Below are 26029 nucleotides of genomic sequence, written 5' to 3' on the forward strand. Positions count from 1 at the left end.
CTATGTTGCACTCGGGCCCTTAACTTGGGTGGCGGGCCGTTGCCTACAGGGTGGACCCGTCACCTTGGGGTATCTCGCCTCATTCCACCTTGAGAATGCTCGCTCCATAGTTCCAAGAAAATCCTAAAACTGCCTCTGCTTGGCTGATGCTTGGAGGCCAGACACTATTAGACATATCTACCAAACCATGTGAAGATAGACAAATTATAAGGGCCTTATAGTCTCGAGGTTTCACTTCTGGTCCATAACTCAAAGTGGGTGACAATAACACCAATTACAGCCCGACCCCTTGGGCTAGAGAGCATCATAACTTTTCATTTTAGTAGCTTTACATAGATCGGTAGGCATTATAGGGAAATTTGAAATCACACTATTTTATTGCCCAACTACCAAAATTAAAAACAAAATATTACTTTGTAAACCTTGTTCTTTCAACACTCATAATCTGTTAAGCAACTAATGCCTCCATATTCTAATGGCGCATCGGAAGACAGCCGAAGCCACTAAAGGGCAGGGGGCCAGATAGAAAGGATAGGATCTGGGGAAAGATGTCAATATAACCCTGGAGGCATAGTGGGTTTTTAAGGGAAAAGAAAGACATGTTGTGGAGCAGGAGGTGTAGGCCAGCTGGGAGAGGAACACAGTTTGAAATGGATCATTTTTGCCATAAAGTTTTTGAAACTATTCCATTTACACACACACACGCATTCTAACAGAAGAATAATTTTGGTCAGTTGAGGAAACACTAGAGGAAATATATCTAAAAAGAATGTGTATGGGTTGCAGAGCAGATGCTGGCTGGTTCAGTATCACTTTAGGGTGAATTCACAAAATCATGCAAGCGATGAACGCGCGGGGAAAGGTTTGCCACTTTCAGATTCTGAAACACCATCGTGCAGAGTTTCTGTGCTTGCATTTGGGGATTTATACACAGCGAACATAACTAGGAAGCAAAGGTGCGCTGTACATTTTGTTGAGGGGAACACATGAGGTAAGGAGGGCAGCCTTCAATATGTGGCATGGGATATTCTGGTTCGCGGGTGGGACCTGATGCAGGAACGCAAGCAGTCTAGGTGGCACAGAGGGATTGACAGAAGGGTAAGGTTTTCTGGAAGGCCTCTTGAAGAGCAAGAGCATGGATGTGGCCAGGTCCCCACCCTTTGGTGGTCCAGTAGGCGGAGGCATAGCAAGAGAAGGCCTGTTTCCTGTTTTTTGACTGTGTGCGCCAGTTTCGTCTAAAGCCTAGCTGTGGCCTAGTTGCTGGGTGACAGGGTCAATCAAGGTTCAGCAGTTTCCCTGCAGCGGTTCAAGGTTTGCTTGTAAACTCTGGCCAAGCACCCGGCTCTGTGCTGATGACTTTCACATAGCGATTCAACCAGGACTGGGCAACAGTCATCTCAGCGCAGAATCTCTCATTATCAGTGAGTCCGGCATTTTCTGTATTTTGCACCTTTTCTGAGTGGACCCAACGTGGCTTTTAATTTAACACTGTAAGTGTGTCATTGGTCTGTTGCTTACATGTGAGACCGACAAGTATAGCAGGTCCTGCGAATTTGTAGGCATCCAAGTTTTGTTCAACATATAGATCTTGCAAAAGATGTGGACAGCCGCATCCTGAGAAGGGAAGTAGTTAAAGATATGCCCCTTTCCAATGAGGGAGTTTCCCAGGATTACCTTTACCGCATGGAAACTGTCACGACAACCGTCCATGTAACCGTAAGTTTCTTCAGGAACAGTGTTGGTGACAGCCTCCATTACTTTTCGACGTGGACATGTTTCTCGTTTAGCAAATTGTTCTCAATTTTGACAATAAAAAGAAGATTTTCTCACCTTGACTGGATTCAAAACGAGTATGGAGGAAAAGTGTTAAGTATATTTTATCATCTAAAAACGGTCTCTCACATAGAAGCCTGTAGAGCCTGTTGAGCTGTTTGGACGGCTTGGCAGAGAGACGCTGCTTGTTGGCAGACTTAACCACCCTGCATGTGAGATCTCACAACCTACCTTCCTAAGGGTCACATCTGAGAATATCTGAAAATATCTTAGGGAAGAACTGTTAATGATACATAATGACAAGGGGTGAGCCCCCCACACCCGCGGTCACTCAAAATAACACATTCCACCGAATAAGATTCATAATGCCTCAGACTCAGTTCCCTCAGTTGGAGCATTGATGTTCTCAGCTATAAGTCGGATTGGTAAATTCAAGTCTCTAGTGCAGGGCGCTCTTTTGAATGGTCAGTCTGTTGTGACCAATACGTCCCGCCCCACCATTTTGTATTTTAATTCCGACATTTCTCTTCATTTCCCTTTTATTACTGAGTCTTGGTTAAGAGAGGACTGTGAAGACTTATTTAAAACAAAGGTGCCTTCAAATGTTGATATTAAGTGGATAAGAAGAGAAAAGCAACGTGGAGGCAGTGTTGCCCTGATTCGTAAAGCAGTGTTTACCATCTCCCTCCTATGTCTTGGGACAGTTCCACTCAGGAGTGCTAGTTCATAGTGAGCTGAACCAATATGGGGCAATGCGACTCCTCCTCTGCTATCGACCCTCAGGCTCAGCTAGACTATCTCTGAATGCACTATAATCATTTCTGAGCTAAGAAGCTTGGGATTTTAAGCATTTTTAATACTGTGAGTTTGTACTCTCTGGGTGCTCCGCATGTCAAGATAATCGTGAGGCCAGCCTGTGGAGGGGCTTGATGACGTTGCCTGATGTATGAGCAGGGTGAGGACTGCAGACCCTATAACCACCTGGTTAAATCGGTATTGGCCAATTTGGCCTATTCTTTTTGACCGTATGGCCCGTTTGACTGAATTTAGGCTGTACGAAATGATCGTACAAGCAAATATTAGGTCAAATAGGCCATGGTTCCATTAGAGCGAACAAGGGTAAAAGGCGTTGCTGGGGTGTCCAGGTGCCCAGGACATTGGAATCGGGGGAATAAAAAAAAAAATAAGGGGCCCTGCAGCATCAGTTCCGACCCACGTTGCAAGGATGGAACTGATGCCGCACGGTCAGATGTAAAGCAGACAATGAAAGGTAAGTGGGGGGAGGGAGGTGGGGATGCAGTGGGCGGAGGTGAGTGGTGGGTATGCATTGGCGGGGTTAGAGGGAGGGGGATGGATTGGTATGATTTTGCCCACAGCAGAATTGGGTTCGCAGTGAAATTGACTGCAGTCAAATCCGCCGCAAACAATTATGCCATGGTCAAATCATACCAATCGGTTAAATCATTGGTGCCAAGTCAATGCAAACAGAATCATCAGAGCTACATCACAAGAACTGTATGACACAACTTAATATGCATAAAAAAGAATGGAGAATGAGCATTGGTAGCAGATGCCGGCGGCCAATTTATTTCGGACCAGAGGGGCCCTTCATCGGAACAATATCTGCTCCAGCATAATGTAAATGCAATGGCCAGGCTCTAAAATCTTATTCGAGATCTTCTGCTCGAAAGCAGACGATCACAGGCTCAAATCAGTACCAAGACAAATGAGCGCCTCGTTCCTCGAGAGCGAGGAGAATCTCCTCATGCTCATTAAATTGCTCATGCTTTTTTATGCATATTAAAGTTGTGTCATGCAGTTGTTGTGAAGTAGCACTGATGATAATGTTTACATTGACTTTTGCATTAATGATTTAACCAGGAGGTTTTCGGGTGTGCAATCCTTACCGCCGGGTCGTGGCCTAGGTCTCCTCTTAGATGGCATGATTTATACAATTTCCCTGATGTGTCCACTCATGTCAAAGGTTCCTCTTATGATGAGATCTTTTTAGGGACAGAGAACTTTCAGAGGAGAATATTTTACAAGTTGCTTGGTTAGATCATTTCAGAACGTTACTATTATTTTTTTTTTTATTTGTCTATGTTTCGATTACAAATTGTAGAACCTTTACAAAATAAAATTCTGAGATAATAGAAGTTAACTATCTACATTTACATTTATCTTCATATTACAATAAACATTTTTTTTGCAATTTCAATACAAATTTCATGTACAATTAGTATTTCATATTACAAATAAAAACATGATAACTAAATTATGCTAAACACCTACATCGCAGATTTAAGAAGCTCTTTTTCAATATACTTGCACATGCTGACCACTTCAAAGACCAATGGTTTATGCTTCCCTTGCATCATCCGAGCCGAAAGAAATTGCAAGCAGTCCTCAAAATCGATGTTTACGAATTTCATCAAGCAGGTAGTATGCATTGTTTTAAAATGAGGACATTCAAGAATTAAATGTTTCATAGTTTCCACGGGCGCGTGACATTCAGGAAAACGACATTTAATTTGAGTAGATACACCATTGCTACTCCAGTTAACAGTTCTATGCCTGGTGTGATAAAAATTCATTCTAAACTGTATATAGGCCTTCTTAGTATAGCTACATGGAAATAGGACAAGATGGTCAAATTGCGGAATGCGAGGTTTAGTAAATGCACTATAATCTCTATACATTTTATAAGTCGATATCCTTTCAATTGTCAGCAGCCAATCTTCAAATAGCTTTTTTTTAGCATAAGCCGGACGCCGATGGACATCTTCTATAGAGATATTCAGTGTATTAAGTAAATATTGCATGTTAGTTTGATATCGAAAAAAGGAAGCCGAATTAGTGGAATCTATCATTTCATGCAGATCCTCATATAAAGATTTTTTTTGGGGAAAATAAATGTTTTCATCTCTACATAGCTGCCGCCATTTCCAGCGTCCGGATAAAGCCACAAGCCCAAACTCGTGTCTAATTACTGCATTTGGAACTGACATTGGTAGTTGCATGGCACTTTTAATCAATGACCCATGAATACTATCTAAAATAGCACTCATGTCACATAGACAAATGTCACGAGCGTGAAGGAAAACACTTTCTATTTTTAGCATAAGAAAATCTAACATTGGCATAAGTGAAAATTTACAAAATTTTCGGTAGATCATTTCTAGCTGAGACAATAAAGGTCGGATCTTATTTTTAATTAGTTCCATCCAGGCTTTATTAGAATTTTGAGATTGAAGATTATATTCTAAATAAATCGCACTGGTAGAACATCGGATTTTAGTTTTCATGATCTCCCATTTGTATCCTTTACTATTTTGTTTAGAGCCAAATTTTTAAATCACAGTTTTTGCAGGATTCGGCATCAAATAATGAACAGTAGCAAAGTCCTCAAACAGTAAAGGTTTCTTTTGTAATCCCGTAGGGGTCGGGTCGACAATAACAATGTCGTCTGCAAACGCCATCCATTTAAGGTGCAGAGAGCCAACCTTTACTGAGAACAGATTATTACGTTAGCATTCTTTGTCTAGATCTGCAAGGTAAAGGTTAAAGAATGTTGCAGCAAGATTGCAACCTTGCTTAAGCCCAATCGAGGTTTTAATTGGATCCGTAGTTCGTCCATCTACTGAGATCTTAATCTTGTATGAAGTATTAGTAAGAAGTTTGATGAACCAATAGAGTAAGACAGATGGAATCCCCATAGTTCCCATTTTATTCCACAGGAGATTCCGTATAACGTTATCGAACGCTGACGACATGTCTATCATGGGTATGTAGATGGATTGAGAGTTCTTACCTCTAGTACCATCTATCATATGAGCCATGATAGTAGCATTCAAGGAAGAGCTCATTCCCCCCCCGAAACCAGTTTGATATCGCGAGTACAGATTGTTTTCATCTATGAATTTTTCTAATTCATGCAGGAGGAGAATACAAAACAACTTTGCATCAGGGTCAATCAACAAAATAGGCCTGTAATTCTGTGGATGGGCAGGATTGCCCTTTTTAAAAATGGGAACAATATTGGCAGTGGTCCATGTCACTGGGATATTTCCAGTTTTGATAATGGATTCAAATTTAGTTTTCAAAAATCGGGCCCAAAATTATGGATCGGCTTTATAAAGACAAGGGGGTAGGCCATCAGGGCCAGCAGATTTAGAAAAGGAAAGTTTAGAAATAGCCCATTCAATATCTGTTAATGACCATGCCAGACGGGCAATCTTGCTGTAGCAAAACTGAACGTCTGGAACAGCCTCAAATTTGGTGGGCAGCTGATATTTAGCTATTATATAAACTTGCCATTCTTGATCGGATATACAAGCATTTGTCACCACTCCTAAGGATATGCCAAATCGATCGAGTATCATGGGATGCTATGGCTTTTATAAGATCACAATTCTCCCTGTTAGAGTAAATAATGCGAACATGTCTAAGATCCTGCTTATAAGACTTAAGTATTTGATGAAGCTTATTTCGATAGCGCAATACTCCCAGGGCAGTTATTTTAAGTTGTCTTAAGGCCTTATTTTTTTCTCTTTTTAAGAGTTTACATGTAGAGTCAAATGGATGGGAATGTTCCATCGTAGTATATTTTTTGCTGAAAAAGGTAAGTGCCTTTTTAATCAAATCTGTATAGAGTTGTATCATTATCATTGCGTTACTGGTGTTTAAATGAGTCAGAACGGATATCTCAGACGAGATATATTTAACAAATTGCAAGCACACACCATGGTTCCATCTGATAGAAATCAATGGGTGATCGATCTCTACCAAAGCCAGAACTGGATCCATGGTAAGTAGTTTGCATTCCATATTAAGCATACAGGAAATTCGGGCATGATTAGTACCTTAGATTTGACTAGTCTGTAGAGATGACATAAGTGAGGTAAGAATACGCGTGGTAAATATGAAGTCTATTATTGAAGTCTTGACTCCACGCGACCAAGTAATCTGCGATTTCTCATCACCATTACCAATCATCTCCATATCCCAATCACCAAGGAGCTCTCTAAATTTCATACCCCTTCCACATGATAGGGAGGAGGATTTAATAGCACCATAGCCATTACGGTCCCTGCAGTCACAATTAAAGTCCCCACCAAGAATAATTTCTAATGACTGATAATTGCTAGATGTATTTAATAAACAGTCACCAAGTTCCTCCAATATTGCATCTATTGCCACCGTAACAGGATTCCAATATAAAGATAATATTAGAATAAAAGGGATTTTAATCGAGTGGGTTTCCACTAGTACGCCCAACAAACTCTCAGATTCCCATATCAATTTTGATTTTAAATTAACAGAATTATTGATTGCGATTACAAGACCCCCGCTCGGGCGGCCATGTTGAGATCTCTTGGTGGGCGCGCAGTGTGTAGTATAACCCGGGATAGTACGAATATTTATTTTCATTGTATCCTGTAGAATTAAAATGGTTGGTTGATTCACAGGCAATAGTGCTGAGCACCATGTCACAAGATTAGAAAAGCCACATGTGTTCCATGAGAGAACATTAAGCAAAGTTTTATCATGGAGCTATGGGTTAGAGGGCTGTTTTTTTATCCCCACAATGGCAGTAAACATGGTTCCAACCATGTCATGCCGGTTGACTTTGCAACCTGCGAAATGCGTGCTTGCGAATCAAGTTCAGCATTGGAATTAGGTGTCTGAGGAATCTTATCCATTTCCAATGCCTTAGAAAGCGAGGCATTGACATACGCTTCGAAGTCATCCGCATTAGATTCCAGTTTGAAGGTAAATAGCTTGAGGCCATGGTTTTTTATCTCTTCACGATTGAACCAGAGGAATTTCAAGATAGTCTCCGAGCTGAGATAACATACGGCTCTATAGTTATTTGTCCAAGCTATGGATACTCTCAAAATATCCTCTGATTGAATCATTCTCAATTGGGGAATGCTTGCGAAGGGAGCCAGGATAAATGAGCGATTAATACGCCTTCCATCCATAATGGTCGGTTCCCCTGGGACATTTCTTCCACTTTATTTATACATACTTGGGAACTCTCTCCAGTTCGAAGTGGGAGGGAATTTACAGCTCTGGCTGCCTGCACGGGTATGGACAATGCAGAGTCAATAGACTTTTCAATAATCGAAAAACTCCCACTACAGGCCTGTCCCTGAGTAACCCCGGCTGCAGAGTTGGTATTCCCAGCCATTTTCCATTCCAAACCGGAGGGTGACATCACTTCTGTGTTTTCTACCTCTGCTGGAATGAAAGATGATAACTTCTTTAGTGTTTTTGCATTAAAAGTACCTTCTTGAAGAGTGTTTACCAGAATATTAAGTGGGTCATTAGAGATCTTAACAAGGTCCACATTGCTGGTTTCAGGCAGGGATCTACAAAGGGCAGGACCATGTATAGAGATGCGATTTGTAGCAAAAGTTGTTTTTGACTCCTCCTTCTTAGAAGAAGATTTCATTTTAAAAGAGATAGTGGATTCCCTCATCACATCCGTAAGTGGCGAAAGCGCCTTTGGTCTAGCACTAGAGAATGTAACGCAATCAGATGCGTCTTTTCTAGATGAAGCTTCTGCTAATGTGGTTTTCCCCATACCATTTAACGTATTTGAAACATTATCCTTATTACATATCTTTGCTGATGATGAAAGCTCTGAAAAACATGGAGTCCCAGAACAAACAGCACTATATAATTTTGCCGGGGGTAAAGTGGAATTAATAGTAGGTGTATCATGGGATTGTTCAAGATTGGTTTCATTCCTAATTGTGCAGCTTCTTCCAACAATCGGAAAGTAGCTGTTTAAATTAGATTTGATGTTAGTGCTCTTGTTAGGTTTAGTCGCTTTGATCGCAACTTCAAGAGTTCTTATTTCAGCATTGTCCGTAGGGACTTTCCTGGATATGTCAATAGGCTCGGAATCAAGGCTAGGCGATTTCACTACTTTCTAGCATGTGTTACGAAAAAAATCAGCCTTTTTGATTCCTGGTAAGGGTTTACCTTTCTGATGTGTCATCGGTGTAAGTGCTTCCTGACTTTCCTTTGATAGTTGCTGGACATCGATGCTTTCTTCATCTGAGATCAATATCACCTCTCCTTGGCCTATGGTTTGAGAAGTATTAGGTAGTGAAGGTAATGCATTATTCACCTTCCTATCTCCAAGCTTTTTAACCATGGCCTCTTTTCTTCTCTTAAGAAATCTTTTTGTAGCTCTCAAGTGAGCTTTTTTTGCGTGACGTGACATGAAAGAGAAATTCTCTTCCGCATGGGAAACATCATGTTCTTTCTGTTGTTGCTCATCGAGTATTTTCACGAGTGAAGAGGGACTATCCGGAGTATCCTCCTTTTGAGGTATCGGGGCAAAGTGTGTGGTAATTGCCAGGTTCATTGCCTCAATAGATGCTTTCAATTCTGTAATTTCCTAAGAACAATTACACATAGGACAAACAGGGGAAATAGCTAACTGAGAAGGGGATGTAACTCCTCTTTCGTCACTAGGTTGATTGCATTTTCCTAATTGAGACGGAACTAAAGGAGATGCATGGGTATTTATAGATTTTAGAGTGTCGTCAGCAATAATGAACCCCTCAATCTTGTTTATTTGAGAACAAATATGTTGTAGTGTAACTTTAATATTTTTTAACTCTAAATGGATCAAATCATGTCCTTTATCCAGGAGATCGAGTATTTTGATGATCACTGGAAAGGTACACAGAGATTGAGACTCTTTTTCAATTAGCTGAGTGTGCACTCCTGATAGATCTATTTGGGTAGGCCTAATAAATACATCAGTTGGTTCGAGAGAGTACAATAGTCGAGGTGGCAATATTTCATGTTTGATATCAAGATGTCTATCCTTGTCATGTTCGTTAAAAAAGCTTAGGTCACCTGTCATACACTGGGTTGTCGCCTGATGTTTTTTCGAAGGGGTACAGGTGAGCGGGGTTAACGTACATATAGCACGAGATACCTGGTCATCAAGGGCAGCCATATTTTTCAAAGTGCAATCATGAAGTTCATTGGATAATTGATTAATCAATAAAGGTGAAGGGCAGCTTCCATGCACCAGGTCAGAATACCGTCCTGTAGAACTGAGATTCTTCCTATGACAGTGTGGAGATACAGGAGAGATGGTAGGTGGAAACCTCGTTTCAGTAGCATGGATCATCACCGCATGTGATGCTGGGTTTAGCGGGAGATTAGCCTCCCTCGTAGTTCTTGAAGTTTCTGCTTCTGGTGAAGGAAATTCGTTATAAGAGGTACGACCATTGCAAACCATCGCATCTGTGCTAGTAGGTGTCAGAGGGGGAGCGGTGGAAAGCGGCGCCAGCTCATTGCATTTGCTCCGCAAACCCCCGGCCATCACTCTAATTATTGAGGAAGTAACTCCCTTGTATAATCCGAGCTCTATGATTAATTAACGTCGATAAAAGAGGATATAGATTATTTAATGGCTTAGCACAAATATCATATGCTCTTATACAAAGTTGTACCGATTTTCAAACTGTCGGCTAGCCAAAGTTATTAATCCTCAAACAAACACTGTTTGTTTACTTTCCACTAATCATTTAGAGTTATTAAACACAACCCCCTGCTCACCGCGCAATGCACAGCAAACAGCCAAAAGTACTTCCGTACTTCCTTGGGTGCGCGCACAGGGTGCTCAGGGGGCTGGTTATTTGACTCCTCACAGGGGCGGGTTGAGGATGTCACGTGAGCGCGAGCTCTGGTTTCTATGATTGGAACAGAGAGCAGGTTTTAGTAGTCACACTTAGAAAGGGAGTGTAACAAGGCTACACAACTTACACAACTTTTACAGTGCAGACATTGACCAACATTCGTAAGTGGCACTATTCACACAGCAAAGTTTGTAAGTATTTGTAAGTTATTACTTTCTTAAAGAAGCTGTGTTCTTTGCTCTTGAAATCGGTGCTGCATTAAAAAACGTCCTCCAGTTCGATTTTCAAACAAAAGTCACAGAGTTCCTCCAACAGCCAACAGTACTTCGCCCGTAACTTTGAAATTTTAATCCCTCCACACTGTAAAACAGCTGCTGCATCTGTTTTATTGAGAAAGACATATGATCTGCTTTTGCATGTCTTTCAAGGAAAATTTCAAAAAGGTAATTAGTATTGATCAGGCATTGCCTTGCTGGGACTATCTTGATTATCTGTAAAATGCGTTTTGCCAGTTTTGCTAAGAATGGAGAGCAATACAACGTTCAGCCCCAAGGTTTTCACTTCACCTTAAAAATCTTACAAGCAAACCTAATAAAGTGGAAAAATGTTGGAGAAAATATTAAAACTGACTATAATGTGTTGACATTTAAGGCACATCAGACGACTTACAAGAAAGCAATTTATGAGTCAAAGTAGTTGTTGGTGCATGGCAAGATTAGCAATTCTGAAAATGCCCCCAGGAAACTTTTCAAAGTTAGTCAAGTATTTTTAAAAATAACTTAGATTTATCTCCCTTTGTAATATCAGCAGAATTGCCTATTTTATTTCTAAGGTTGGCAACAATCAACATAAAACTGATAACAGCAAATAGTTACAGGACCCTTGAATCCTTCTACTTTACTGCATATCCTTAAAGTGTCTGCCATTCTTCGATGTGTGACATTCCATTTCTGTTCAGTTTAACCTCAGATTTCCTTCCATTGCTTCACAATCTACACCCCTCTTGGTGATTGCAAGACACGTTACCGGCCTTGTCAGCAAAATTTCAGAAGAAATTTCAGAAGAAATACACAGTCGATTCCATGGTTCACTTTATCAAAAAATCCTGATGTGAGGGTTTTATCCCTGAGTCGCTTGAAGAGTCACTATTTTCACTGTTCTTGAAAGAAGCCCTCACTGGATCCTGCTTTATTTGAAAACTTCTGGCCTGTTTCCCTTGGCATTCTAAAGTTTTGGAACAGGTGGTTACCGTGCAAATACAATAATTTCTTGAATCCCGCTCCTTACTGGATGAATCTCATTCTGGATTTCATCCCAACCGCCGTACAGAGTTTGCGCTCTTAACTTTCTGGGATGATATTCTAGCGTTTCTGATTAGGGATGTGAAACTATTTTGGTGATGTTGGACTTAACCACAGCTTTGGGCACGGTGGACCCTGGTGTGCTTGTTACCTGCCTGTCAAATATAGTGGGTATTTTGGAATCATGCCTTCTAGTGGTTTCAATCCTTTCTGAGTAGAGGATCACATTGGGTAAAACTGGGTCCACACGTGTTCCCTAAATTACCAGTCACATGGGGTGTCCCACTGGGCTCTCCATTTTTGCTCTTACTCTGTGATACATATATATTTGGCCAGTGTTCTGGATTTTTACCAAGCATGGTGTGATTTTGCAGTCATATGGTGAAAATACACAGGTGTACGTCACAGTTCAGAGCCTGGAGCCTGGAAGCACAGTTCAATAAAACCTTAAACAGCCTACCTGAAGTAGAGGGCTTCCATTGAAACCTAGGAAAACAGAGTTCATTATCTTTGGTTCTAAGCACAGTCTACAGAAAGCTGGACACACTTCTCATCCATTTCCTTATTTGGTTCTGCTTCAACTTTTGCCAATCGGATTTACAAAAGTAGGGATTTATTGGCAATCAAAATTAGATATGAACGGTCAAATGGCAGAAGCAACCAAAACAGTATTTTATAAATTGCGACTGATCAAACAGACCCTTCCATATTTGAATAAAGGACATCACCACACTGTCATCGGTTCTTTGATCAATTCTAGACTTGATTATTGCAACACCCTGTATGAAGGAATTCCGCAACATCGGCTATCACGTTTACAGAGACTGCAGAATGCTGCTGCGCGGCTGGTCGTGGGACTTCATAAGCATGCACCCGTGTCTCATGCCCACTCTCCCTTACACTGGCTTCCTGTGACAGGTAGAATCAGGCTGAAGGTCCTATGTTTGGAAATGACATGCGTGCATGGTTTGGCCCCAAAGCACTTGCAATCTCAGATTTGCCTTTGCAATGTTGATCTTTACATCCAGAAAACTGTGCCTTTTAGAGATCCCAAGTTCCAGGTTCAGCAGCAGCCATAGCTTTTCTGTTGCCACAGATTGTTTGTGGCCTGAGCTACCTCCTGCTCTACACACACTGGATAATGACTTGCTTTTTCATGCAACTCTATTATTCTGCTAACCTCTGCTATTGTAGTGATTGGGCGATGAGGTTTCTACCCCTTAATGTAGTATAGTCCTGTGGCGCACTACAAATGCCTGTAGAAATTAGAAATTAAATGTAGAAATTAAATAGAAAATACTGCACTTTATTTTCTCCACAATGTCTTTGATGCACTTTATTTCCTGTACCTTCACCTTTACAGACATGACAAACACAAGGCACTACTCTAATGCAGAAGGCCATAGAATATTTGCTTCTGGCTAAAGAGGAACATCATTTGACATACTCCCAAATAGAGAACGGTTATATTGCAGGTGAAAGGGCTGAGGAAGACAGTGGAAATGAGACATAATGGGCAAAGCTAATGTAGACGGCCTCCAGACGAGAGACAATGATTTCTTGAGAAGATCATGATCCGTCCCACAATCCACTTTGGTTTAGGTAACCCACTTGGAGAGTGGAATGTCATATCCAACGGATAGGATTCGATCTGGACCAACCCTATTCTGACTTAGCCTCTGGCCTAACAAAGCTCCTGCTTACACATTACTGACCAAGGAACAAGGTGGGATGGCTCGCTTACATTAAGTCACTTCTCTGTAAATTGGATTTGGGACTCTGCTTTACCGCCCAAAAGTTGCTAGCTAAAATAACCCAAAGGACTCTCTGAAGGCTATGATTGAGCAGTTCTATGCAGACAAAGGAAAGAGAACACAGATCTCAGGCTAGAACATATCTCCCTTTTGCACCCAAGGTGGGTCTACCAGGGTATCTTATCCTTGGGACAATCCAGCAGCAAAGGGCTCTGCTTACCAGAGCCAGGTTAAAGGTCTTCCCGCTGCAAGTACGTATGTAGAAATGGAAGGTGGGAGCCAACTATTGCTGTATTTGTGGCGCTGTTGAGAATCTGGCACGCTTCATTCTTTTCTGTCCCATCTACACAGATAACAGGAAGCACTGACCTATACGTGTCCTCAGAGAAAGCCGGATAAAGCCCTTCAGACCCATTCTTTTTACTGTGTTCGGAGGAGAGTCGCCTTTGCCCTGGGTTCATACCTAAATAGGGCTTGTACCAGAAGACCCAAACTAATGAACACTGGCCCTGTCCATAACACTCTGCCCAAATCCAACTATGTCTTCACCTATGTATGCTAATAGTCTTCTTCAATAATGTCTTTCTTATTCTGCATCATTGTTTTTTCACATGTATGTACTTGAATACTCTAAATCAATGCTAAGATGTCTGTAACTGCGCTGTGATACCTCAGGGTTTGGGCGTATAACAAATGTAATAAATAAATAAATAAAATAAATAAATAAACTAGGTAGGTATTGCAAAGGTTTCATTGATTTCACACACTGCTGACTTCTCTTCCTCACATTAGGTATAGCAACCTGGGTTGTCATCCACAGACAAGGTACACACAGTCCTTTTTGGAGCACATTGGAGCTGTTCCCTTTCTGCATTCACACTTTGTTGGTATTTCACTCAGCAATTCGCAATCGAATGAACTTTGTATTTAGCGCTCCCTTCGATAATGTTGCTTTTCATCTGAGATATATTTCCAAAGTGAACAAAACCAACGCGCTTTCCTCACCACTATCTTGCACAATTTGCACATCAGCAGGGGCTGCTAATTGTATTTATTTATCTATTTTATTCCTTCAGTTGTTAAATGAATATTGAAAATGCTGCTTTTAATCCCGCACCTAATGCATTCCATGTGGGGATCCCTGACTTCGAGTTTTTGGTCACTGGTATTTTCACTTCGAACAATTGTATTTTTGGCTTCTATTTTCGTATAAGAGGGACGCTTCACCGTTTTGAAAAATGGAATCAGCATTCACCATTAGTTTACTTGTATTAGATGTTTTACTGCTTTTTGGACTTTGTGTACAAGATTGTTTAACTCTTTTACTTTGAATCTTGTATGGCAAGAGTGATCAGATAAAAAAAAAGGACAGGCCATAGATGTAGAAGTAGGACTAACATAAATACACATAAAATGGTAGTTCTACTTCTATGTTGAGGGCCTGCTGTGGGGGGGGGAGTAGGGGGTTTGCTCACAGGCAGTCCTCTCATTGGAGGAGAGCGCCGGGGAGTGGAAGGGGGAGGAAATGGGGGCGTGAAAAGCTTGCAAACCCGGGATGTGGTTTGTAAAACAAAAAAAAAACTCCCGGTCCCCCGGGACAAAGGGCGATTTCCCAGGAATGTCCCGGGAAAACTGGGACGTCTGGTCACCCTATGTAGGGCACAACTCGCTATAATAACAATGCATTGATTGATTGTTGAGAAATAATAATAATGGAAGCTGTAATAAGAATAATGATTGATTTCATGTATTGTTCTTCATAACGGATCATCCCGCTCATGAACTGTAATAAAAGGTGGTATTACTACTGTCACGCTCACCTGTGAGTCTCTGCGGTAGCGATGGAGTCCTTCGGTTCCGTCCCTGACGTTTCTCTGCCCCATGTTGTTTGGAAGGGTGTTCTGCCAGAAAAAAGGAGAGATTAGGAAGGTTCTTGGACTTCTATTACCCCCCTTCCCTCGTACTCCCACCCCCAGATATAGTGTCTCAACTAAGGCGTGGCAGTGTCTCAACTAAGGTGTGGCTCACCTTCTTAATTAGTTTGGTGCGCTCTCCATCCTGCTGATGCAGGGGTGCTTTTCTTCGGTTATTCAAAGAACCAGCTTTCCCCTACTTGGTCCAGGCTGCTGCCTTGTACTTGGATGACGGTGTCGGCTTATACGCTTAGCGCTGCGGGGGTCCGATTGAGTCCCAAGTGAAAACCTCTCACCGGTAAGTGCTGAAGTTTGTTCAGGTAAATTGCAGATATGCAGATGCCAGATATGCAGATGACCAGTTTACCCCACTGGCTCGCCAAACTGTTCAGGTATGTTGCAACTGCAAGGTGAGAGTTCAAATGCTGATGGCCAGTTACTCCACTGCCCTTTGAAGCTGTTCTGGTAAGTTGCAAATGCAGGTAAGAGTTTGAATGCAGAAAGTTAACGTGCGGTGAGCGGAGCGAAAGATCTGATGAAATGAACTTTTCGAAAGTATACTTCCACTGCTAATTGCCTTTTGCTTTATGTCCTCTTATTGGAGTCCCAGGAGTAGCTGTGGTGATGGAAACTGGCTCCTGCTCGACCATGTGGAAATCGGAGGTGAGTAGATAGGCCTTTGTCATGCAGGAGGCAGGGAAATCGGAAGCAAAACATTTCTATTCTTGTTCTCCTTTTCTCTTGGTGTTGAAGCGCTGGAGTGCAGAAGCGAGGAGCCGCGGAGAGAAACAGGTAAGTGTGGAAGTACAGGATCCGAGCAGAGATGAGCGTGGGCACTCGGCAACAGAACAGAGAGCATGCGAATCATGGACTGGTCTCTGGGCGTGGCTTAAATAGGCAGCCACGCCCAGAGACTAGAGCGCGCTGAAAGCTTTGGATTGGCACACCGGAAGTCAGTAACAGGAAACAGGATGTGAAATAATAGTCTGCAGAATTAATGGATGGCCCTATGTTCTGAAGGAGTTTTTTACATGCCAGGCTCCCACTCAAATGGCTCCTACCTATCTTCTTCTCCATAAATCCCCTCGTGCTATAAATTAGAGGGGCTTAAATATGGGCCCGGGACTAGTACCCATGACACTCCTCCCCCTCAAGGCCCCACCCAAGGGTGTGTTATCTGGCTCCGGTTTAATGGGATTGTCTTGATGGAATTTACGTAATAACCAGGGAACATGGATGTTCCTGCTTGGTTCCCATGACCTATCCTGAGCCCATACCCCTTCCAGTCCACTAAGTAGTACAATGTTTGCCTAAACATTTTGTAAGCTAGGATTTGTTTGAACTCATTCTCTGACTCATCACCCTTTACTATAACTGGGGGTGGGGGTTGAGTTGTTCGAGTCCCTGGGTATACTGGTTTTAGTAACAAAACATGGAACACCAGATGGATGCGCATGTGAGGAGGTAGAGTTAGTCTCATGACTACAGGTGTAATTACTGCTTCTATCGTAAAAGGGCCTAAGAATTTAGGTTGATGTTTTTTGGGCCCCTTTAGCGTGATGTATTTGGATGCTAGCCATACAGAGTCTCCTACTTGGTAGTTTGGTGCTTCTTTACGGTGATGATCGGCGTACCGTTTCTGTGTTTCCTTAGCTGTTTTTAGATGTGCCACCGCATTCACGAATGTCTGGGTTAACTGTTCATGAAGAGTCTTGACCGCTGGCACCTCGATCGCTTCTGGTGGATCATATACCGAGGTTTGTGGATTCCGCCCACATCAAGCGTGCGTTGAGTTGTTGTATGCATATTCCGCCATCCATAGCATGTCCACCTAAGCGTGGTCTGTTTGGTGCAGGAGCCAGCGAAGGTATTGCTCCAGGGTTTGGTTCGTGCACTCCGTCTGCCCATCAGTTTGTGGATGATGGCTAGTGGACAGACAGATTTCCACTCCTGCTAAAGAGCAGCATTTCTTCCAGAATTCTGCCACAAACTGACTGCCCCTGTCAGAGACTACCACAGATGGGAATCCATGTAGCATCACTATGCGATCAAGGAAGACTTGGGTTAGCGCCTGAGCTGATGGGATTCCTTTAAGGGCAACAAAATGAGCCATTTTAGAGAAGAGGTCGACCACCACCAGGATGGTATTAAACCTGGATCTGGGGGGCAGGTCTGTGACAAAGTCCATTGAACTGGTATGCCAAGGCGCTGGTGGCACTGCTAGTGGTTGCAAGAATCCAGCCGGTTTCTGTCTGGATGCTTTGTTTTTAGCACATTTTCTGCACGTGTTAACATAATTTATGGTGTCTTCCCACCAAGTTGGTCACCAGTAGGATCTCTTGATTTGTTCCAGAGTTTTTGTTATGCCAGGATAACCTTCCAGGGGTGAACTGTGGTAGCTGGCAAGTACTTCTTCTTGTAGGGAAAACATTGGAAGGTAAAGACGCTCTTGATAGTATGGTAGACTGTCATGGATGGTGAAGTGGGTTCCCTTTTCCCCCATGCTGTTATCTCTACTGCTGACAGATTGTTCTTAATATTCCGTGGAAGTGCATCCAGCGGGGAAGCATTATCCACGCAAAGGCCTAAGATTTTGTTGCCCGGGATGATGTCTACTGGATTGGGGTTACTGTAGTCTTCCTCTCCCTTACCAATGTGAGACAGGGCATCAGCTTTCCCATTCTTGACTCCGGGTTGATAGGTGATCACAAAATCATATTCTGTCAGAAACAGGGCCCAGCGTAGCTGTTGAGATGATTGGGCTTTGGCTGATCGTAAATATTGCAAGTTCCGATGATCAGTTATGATTGTAATGGTGTGTTTTGCCCCAAGCAAGTAATGTCTCCACTCCTTGAGGGTGTCTTGGATGGCTAGTAGATCCTTATCAGTGACTGCATAGTTCAGTTCAGCAGGAGAGAATTTTTTCGACCAGAATGCCACGGGATGCAAGCGTCCAGTTTCCGGGTTCCATTGGGATAAGAGCGCTCCCATGGCAACGCTTGAGGCATCAGTCTCTACAACATAGGGGAGATCAGGCTGGGGGTGCTGCAGCACAGGGGCTGAGGTGAATTTTCTTTTCAAGGCACAAAACGCTTCCTCTGCAGCAGATGTCCATTCAAACTTTCTATGCTTACGCAGGAGTGAGGTTACTGGGTGTACCAAATGTGAAAAACCGGGTATGAAACATCGATAAAAGTTTTCAAAGCCGAGGAAACTCTGCACTCCCTTTAGGGACGTGGGTGAGGGCCACGTGAGGATGGCTTCTACTTTCCTGTTGTCCATACTGATGCCTTGCAGAGCAAGTACAAATACGAGAAACTTCACTTCTGTGACATGAAAAAAACACTTTTTGAGCTTGGTGAACAGATGGTTTTCACGCAACTTGCAGAGCACCGCCCGTACATGCGATCATGTTCTTTTAGGTTAGCCGAATAGATGAGGATGTTGTCGATGTATACTACTGCACATACATCCAGAAGTTCACGTAACACATCATTTATAAAGTGTTTGAATGCCACCGGGGCATTACAAAGTCGAAACGGGATCACCTGATATTCGTAAAGGCCGTACCTGGTGCGGAACGCGGTCTTCCATTCGTCGCCTTCCTTTATGCGTACCAGGTGATAAGCTCCTCGGAGGGCGAGTTTTGTAAAAATATGTGCCTGCTGTACTTGATCGAATAGTACTGGGATCAATGGTAGTGGGTACCTGTTCTTCACAATTACTTGGTTTAGTGCTCGGTAATCAATGCACGTCCTCAGATCTCTCTCCTTCTTGGGTAACTTCGAAGGACGGATGAAACCGTTTCTAAATATTGGTCTAGGTACCTTTGTAAGTGAGCGTTCTCTCCTTCTGTCAACGCATAGATCTGGCTACAGGGTACCTGTGCTCGAGGTACCAAGTCGATTTTGCATCGTAGGAACGATAAGGTGGCAACGTGTTAGCCTGATCCTTAGCGAAGACGTCTTGAAAGTCCTGGTATTCGGTCAGCAGAGTTCATGTGATTCCTAATATGAACGCTGTTTTCTGGGAGGCTAGTAGTGGTTGTACAGCTGCACGGTCTTTGTCATATCAGCGGTTGCAGTCGCTAGGAAAGGTCAACATTCTGGCACGCCAATCTATTCGTGGGTTATGTGTCTCTAGCCAGGGTATACCAAGGATTACCTGGAACTGTGGAGCTATGATGAGATCAAAGGAGATTTCTTCCTTGTGTCCGTCTTGGCAGAGCAGTGTGACTTTAGCGGTGCGATTGGTTACTGGGCCTGAAAGCAGTTGTGTGCCATCAACTGCAGTTACGTTGTTCGCGGTTGCCTTTGCGTGCACCGATAAGCCTATCTTCCTTGCAGTCTCCAGGTCCATGTTATTTCCGACTGCTCCGCTGCCTACGAATGCCTCCAGTGCGTGCATCCTGGAAGGATGCTGGGAATTGACAAGGAGTATCGGAATGGTAAAATGTGAGGTCTGAGAGTCTTTTTTGTGCTCGAGAAACCGACCTCTAGGTCTGCCAGGCGTTGGAGTTTTCCACCTCCTATGTGTCTTGATTACCTCCGTCCATGGCCCCTACCATTTTTAGAGGGGGCTTGGCTGGGCAACTGCTGAGGAAGTGGCCAGACTTTCTGCAATATAGGCATAATTGTTCCTGACGTCTTCTGTCATGCTCAGCCTTTGTGACTGGAGCCCGAACCATGCCCAAGGTGTTTCTTTGGGCATTACATAGAACGTTCTGCCCTCTGAACGGGTGCGGTCAGACTTTCTGTTTTGCAAGCAGTGATCAAGTTGAATAGGTAGGTCGATGTAGTCTGCACAGCCATCTGGGGAGTTCACTACTTGTGCCAGCACGTCCTTTAGCTCTCCACATAATCCTCTGTAGAATAGGGTGGTTTGCTTTTCCTCAGGCCAGTTTGCTTTGGCCACCAGCCGATTGAATGTTGCCACATAAGCCATTAGGTCCTGGCTGCCCTGTCGGAGGGATAGCAGCTCATCGTCTAAAGCCTGCCCATGTGTCCGACGGGCAAATAATTTCTCCAGCTCACGCTGAAAGCCCGTGTAATTGCGGAGCAACAGATCATCCCTGTTCACTAATGGGACTGACCAATCTGATGCATGGCCCCCCAGGTATGACAATACAAAGGCCACCTTGGACTGGTCTGTTGGGAATAATCTGGGTTTGCACAAAAAATGCAGGCGGCACTGGTTCATGAAAGTTCCAAACCTCTTGGGATCCCCCAACAACCTCTCTGGTGGTGCGAACAGAATGTTTCCTGGGATAACTACCTGCACGGGAGCAATGGGTTGGGATTGTGGTGCCAGCGGAGCCAGGCCAGCCTGTGTCTGTAACAGATGTCGAGCTATCTCATCGGTCTTGTCCCTATTCACCACCAGTTCACACTCAGGGCGTTTGTCGCAGCACCTCGGCCCACAATTCCCCCAGCAACTGAGATAGCTGATCCACTTCCGTAGTCTCCATTGCTGAGGCAGAGGGTTTTAAGGTAGGCTTCACGTTCTGTCACGCTCACCTGTGGGTCTCTGTGGGAGCGATAGAGTCCTTTGGTTCCGTCGCTGATGTTTCTCTGCCCCAGGTTGTTTGGAAGGGTGTTCTGCCAGAAGAAAGGAGAGATTAGGAAGGTTCTTGGACTTCAATTACCCCTTCCCTCCTACTCCTACCCCCAGATATAGTGTCTCAACTAAGGCGTGGCAGTGTCTCAACTAAGGCGTGGCTCACCTTCTTAATTAGTTTGGAGCGCTCTCCATCCTGCTGATGCAGGGGTGCTTTTCTTCAGTTATTCAAGGAACCAGCTTTCCCCTACTTGATCCACGGTTCTGTCTTGTAATTGGATGGCGGGGTCGGCTGATAGATCTTAGAGATGCAGGATCCGATTGAGTCCCAAGTGTAAACCTCTCACCGGTAAGTGCCGAGATGACCAGTTAATCCACTTGCTTCCAGGTTTGTACATGTAAGCTGCAGATATGCAGATGCAGGTTATGCAGATGACCAGTTTACTCCACCGGCTCTCCAACTGTTCAGGTAGGTTGCAACTGCAAGGTGAGAGTTCAAATTCTGATGGCCAGTTACTCCACTGGCCTTTGAAGCTGTTCTGGTAAATTGCAAATGCAGGTAAGAGTTTGAATGCAGAAAGTGAGCGTGCGGTGAGCGGAGCGAAAGAGCAGATGAAATGACCTTTTCGAAAGTATACTTCCACTGCTAATTGCCTTTTGCTTTATGTCCCCTTATAGGAGTCCCAGGAGTAGCTGTGGTGATGGAAACTGGCTCCCGTTCGACCACGTGTAAATCAGAGGTGAGTAGCTAGTCCTTTGTAGTGGGAGGCAGGGAAATCTGAAACGAGAACTTACTATTCTTGTTCTCCTTTTCTCTTGGTGTTGCAGCGCTGGAATGCAGAAGCGAGGAGCCGCGGAGAGAAACAGGTAAGTGTGGCGGTACAGGGTCTGAGCAGAGATGAGTGTGTGCACTCGGCAACAGAGAGCACGAGAAGCATGGACTGGTCTCTGGGCGTGGCTTAAATATGCAGCCACGCCCAGAGACTAGAGCGCACTGCAAGCTTCAGATTGGCACACCAGACGTCAGTAACAGGAACCAGGATGTGAAATAATGGTCTACAGAATTAATGGATGGCCTTATGCTCTGAAGGAGTTTTTTACATGCCAGGCTCCCACCCAAATGGCTCCTACCTGTCTTCTTCCCCATACAGCCCTCGTGCTATAAATGAGAGGGACTTAAATGTGGGTTTGGGACTAGTACCCATGACAACTACCCAATGTAATCGCACTCAATTCCTTTAGTGAGCTTGTAAAGGGAATGACAAGCATTATGTTATTTTTGCTAAGTTAGGCCATCTCCCTGATGAATCTTTGCCTGTAAACGGACCATAATTATGGTGAAAGGAGCTATACAAATGACAAAAATGAATGAATGAAACAATTTTAAAAATTACAGGAAATACCTGTAATCACTTAAAATGCTGGTGGCACGATTCCCAAAATAGCAAACTGATAGCAAACCCTCAACCAAGGAAAAGACCCATGTTTTTCTGACGATATGGCCTGACCCCTTTATCAAGACAGTCAGGTCTGCTGCAGAATATGACAAAGGGGGTTAAAATGCTTTATGTATAATAGCACTACACTAAAAGACAAAGATAATTTTCTGGAGCAAAAGGCTTGCATTTGAACTCAGTTGTATACCCACAATGCATTGGCATGTGGCTCTAAACTGGGGGTGAATTTCTAGTGACGGCTGCAGGTGGTGCTGTTACATGAGTGCCTTAGCTGAAATGGCTAATTCTTCTTTCAGCTATCAGGTGAAATGTTTTTTAAGATTTTATAAACTGACCATAACTTTGCTGGTGTTTGGTAAATAAATAAATAGAGCCCATTGTATAAAATTCCTGCAATACCTACAAAAGAGACAAACCATGCATAGCTGTCATGAAAGTAAACAATTCAAGAGATGGAATCATCCAACTCCAAGTCTCGAGGGCCGTATCCATGTCAGCTTTTCAGGATACCCCTCATTAATATTCATGAGATAAATTTGCATATAAGTATTCTAAATGTATGCAAATGTTTCCTCGTGAATATTAATGAGGGATATCCTGAAAACCCATCAGGATTCCGGCCCTTGAGGCCCGGATTTGGACAACTCTGATTTGGATAGCTCTAAAACCTGAAAAAGGGAATCAGAAACCTTGGTTTGGATTAATTTCTAAATATTTAAAGATGAAAGGTGTCATGTATAAAAATAAATTATCAGCTATTTATATGGTGCTTCATGGCAAATGCATCCCCTTGTAAGCTCTGCTATAATTATTCTTGTTTAATGGCTAATGTGCTAATTTCCTTCCACCTTAGAGACACCAAGCTCTTTTGCTGGACTTTAGGACTTTTAATTTCTAACCTGGAGAGAGTGAGAACTTTTACCACTCTCTCATGTATTTTTCTGTGATTTGGACTCTGGGCCTCATTACGACTTTGGAGATAGCCATCCCCTTAACAAGGGCATGGCTGCCTCCAAAATCGTGTCTGGGTCCGGGTTCCCTGAATGGGGAAATACCGGGCCATTCCGAGTATGGAAGGCCCGGTATTTCCTCCTTCAGGGAACCCGGGCCCGGTCTTTCCCCATTCCCATTCGAGCCCTCATAGGGCTCAATGGGAATGGGGAGGGAGCTAACAACGGGCCCATTACGAACAGGCCCGTAGTTAGCTCCCTGGTCCCCTCGCGGGACCCGCTATGGACATTTGGAAAAACCAGATGTCCAGAGCAGGTCCCGCGAGGGGACCTCGTAATAGTGCGGAGTGGGTTTAACAGCGCCGGCACCATTACCGGCGCCGTTAAACCCATTCTGCACAAGTTGTAATGAGGCCCTCTGTGTTTCTTGTGACTTTAATAATAATAATAATAATAATAATAATAATAATAATAATAATAATAATATTATTATTTTGAGTCTGACACACTGCATAAGCATCATCTTTACATTGTGACACAAAGCACCTTCAGTGCAGTGACCCAGGGAAGTCTCTTAGATTTCCCAAAGGTTTAAATGCCTTCTCTTGGTGAAACTACTGTTTCCAGGAACAGTGAAGTGAAATTGACTTTACTTACATTTTGTAACTTTCTAGACCCAGCAACCACTATCTTACTGGTGCTGGAGGGGTTACTTAGTATCCCCTTTGTCTAGTTTCTCATGTAAAATGTTTATGTTCCCCTTTCTACAATTATTGGCTGTGGCAGTGGTTTACTTTTTACTACCATTGTGTGTTTTTACCTCGGGCTGTAATTGCAGTAGCAGTAAGGCACCCACGCGTGCCCGTTTTCTCAAAATGGCCCTGGTCTTGTTTTTTCGCCATTTCTTGTTGGAAAGGTCCTTCTTGCGATTTACTCTGTGTGCCAAAACAGGTTTGGTCCCTTTGTTAATTTTGTCTTTGGCGGAATTCACAAGTGAAGCCCACCTCGGGCTCCAGTGTGTCTTGAAGGGGCAGGAAGTGAAGGAGGCGGTCAAAACTCCCTGTGCTTAGTCTACTTCATTAAAAGAATGCACCCACGGGTGATTAGCTGGAGGGCTGTCCTCTGAGGACAGCCACGCTGCTGTGTAATTGACTGCTAGGCTGCAAATTAATGGGAGAAACCTGCATAAAAAGGGGACTTTTTGGCATGGAAGGCAGAGTCGACGACTGGACGAAGGAATCCGAAGAAGAACTTGGAAGAGATGCCTGCTGCAACTCCTGGACCACTGATTTGTCTGGTGAAGCCCTGCTGCAGTTCTGAAGCTCCGAATTTGCCTTGTGTAGAGAAGACCCTCAAAGGACTACTTCTCCCCTTGGGTGGGTGGGACCAACCAATCCCAAGACAAGCTCATCTGGAAATCCTCTCAAAGCTGGCTGTACTTCCTTTGCTGCTGCAGGAACCGAAGTGCCAAAGAGAGGAATACCAGAATCGAGTGAGTGTCTTTAAGTCAGAAACAAGCTCTAGGAAGATCCTCCAGTGTCCCAGGAAGCAGAACTGACCAAGCCTGAGCCACCTCAACAGAGTGCTGGACCCCAGATGCGAGGAAAGTCTAGAGTGGTAGCCAAGAGACCACAGTGGTGCTATTTGCTATAGACGCAAGGAGCTGAAACCGCGAAGTGCCACTGAATTGAAGTTTGCCCTTTGCTGCCCAGAACTTCCCATTGTAGTGCAGGAGTCCCCAGACGTCCTCCCTCTTGTCCCCACGACTGAGGCCCAAGAACAACAGGATCTGCAGACCTACACAGGAACAGGATCCAGCTGGAACCATTTCTTCTAACCAAAGGTACTGTAAAACTAAGGGGACTTACTTCTTGTTTTGTAGTCTTACTTGTTCTCAGTTGAAACTTGTCCTGGTTGCTTTTTCAGAGTTGCTTGCAGTTTTGACCCCCACATGCCTCCAAGCTTATGGCCATGCAGTGATTCTATTTTTCTACAAAGACTTCTAAAATATTGTGCAAGACTTTTACTAATCTGAAAGAAGTGCGTCAGCTCACCTAGACTTTTGCTCAATTAACATTCGCTGGCCTGGCTCCCTGAAATACCCTTCTTACCTCTGACGTTGTGCTTTACCTCTCCTCCAGGAAAGGGTTTATTTGCTTTGCATTGTGGGTTCGAAAGTACTTACCTGCTTCAGAACATTTAACCTTTGTTTTATTCCCAAACCCTTTTCTTTGACAACAACTCGGTATTGCTCTAAATGTACCAGTGATATATTAATGTCCACAGTGTCCTAGTTATATAAGTCACCTCAGGGTTTAGGAAACATCTGTATGCCATCCCAAATGCGTACTTGCTGATTTAGAGAAACTAAGAGTGTGTATTTTGAAGTGTATTTGTGTGTTGCTTATATATTGCTCCCTTCTGAAGAAGGCTTATTCAACTGGCTGTTAAATAAATTAATAATTGTTTAATCAAGAAACTTTACGTGTAAGAATGTATTTGAGTACTTGTCACTGTGAATCTCTGTGTAAAAACCCTACTTCTCATATTGACCCCTCTTGAGATAAGCCTGGCTTCTCAGCCACACTACCAACCTGTGTAGTACAGACTAATACCAAAGGTTGGGTTCCTATTGCCAGGAGGTCATGGTTGC

Source organism: Ambystoma mexicanum, chromosome 13, assembly GCF_040938575.1.
Source record: "Ambystoma mexicanum isolate Mex_15411 chromosome 13, UKY_AmexF1_1, whole genome shotgun sequence".
NCBI classification, from domain to species: Eukaryota; Metazoa; Chordata; class Amphibia; order Caudata; family Ambystomatidae; genus Ambystoma; species Ambystoma mexicanum.